Raw genomic sequence first — 314 nt, forward strand, 5'->3', positions numbered from 1 at the left:
AAACGAATCGACGCCTGAGAGATTCGAACTCTCGCGGGGAAACCCCATGTACTTAGCAGGCACACGCCTTAACCACTCGGCCAAAGCGTCTTTGATGTCAATTATAAATAGTCCATATACTAATTTACTGATTTTGTGTTGGTAAGTGTACCATAAAGCACAAACCCTAACATTTTTCAAATATCAACATTGAAGGGAGAAAACCATACGGACAGTAGCCGTGTACATGCCTAAAGCAATCTGGATCGCGACATTACGCATTAACGAAAGTACTAGCATTTTCGTGTAGAAGTAAAAGTTAAAGCACATTCGAA

At 40.8% G+C, this 314-nt stretch overlaps 1 non-coding gene across 1 annotated transcript; it reads right to left on the bottom strand.

Annotated features, from left to right (window-relative positions):
- Positions 1–8: 8 nt before the first annotated feature.
- TRNAS-GCU lies at positions 9–90 on the bottom strand. The gene has a single exon. It is a non-coding gene; the product is annotated as a tRNA-Ser (tRNA).
- Between the last annotated feature and the right edge of the window lie 224 nt (positions 91–314).

This window comes from Helianthus annuus, chromosome 4 (assembly GCF_002127325.2).
Source record: "Helianthus annuus cultivar XRQ/B chromosome 4, HanXRQr2.0-SUNRISE, whole genome shotgun sequence".
NCBI lineage: Eukaryota > Viridiplantae > Streptophyta > Magnoliopsida > Asterales > Asteraceae > Helianthus > Helianthus annuus.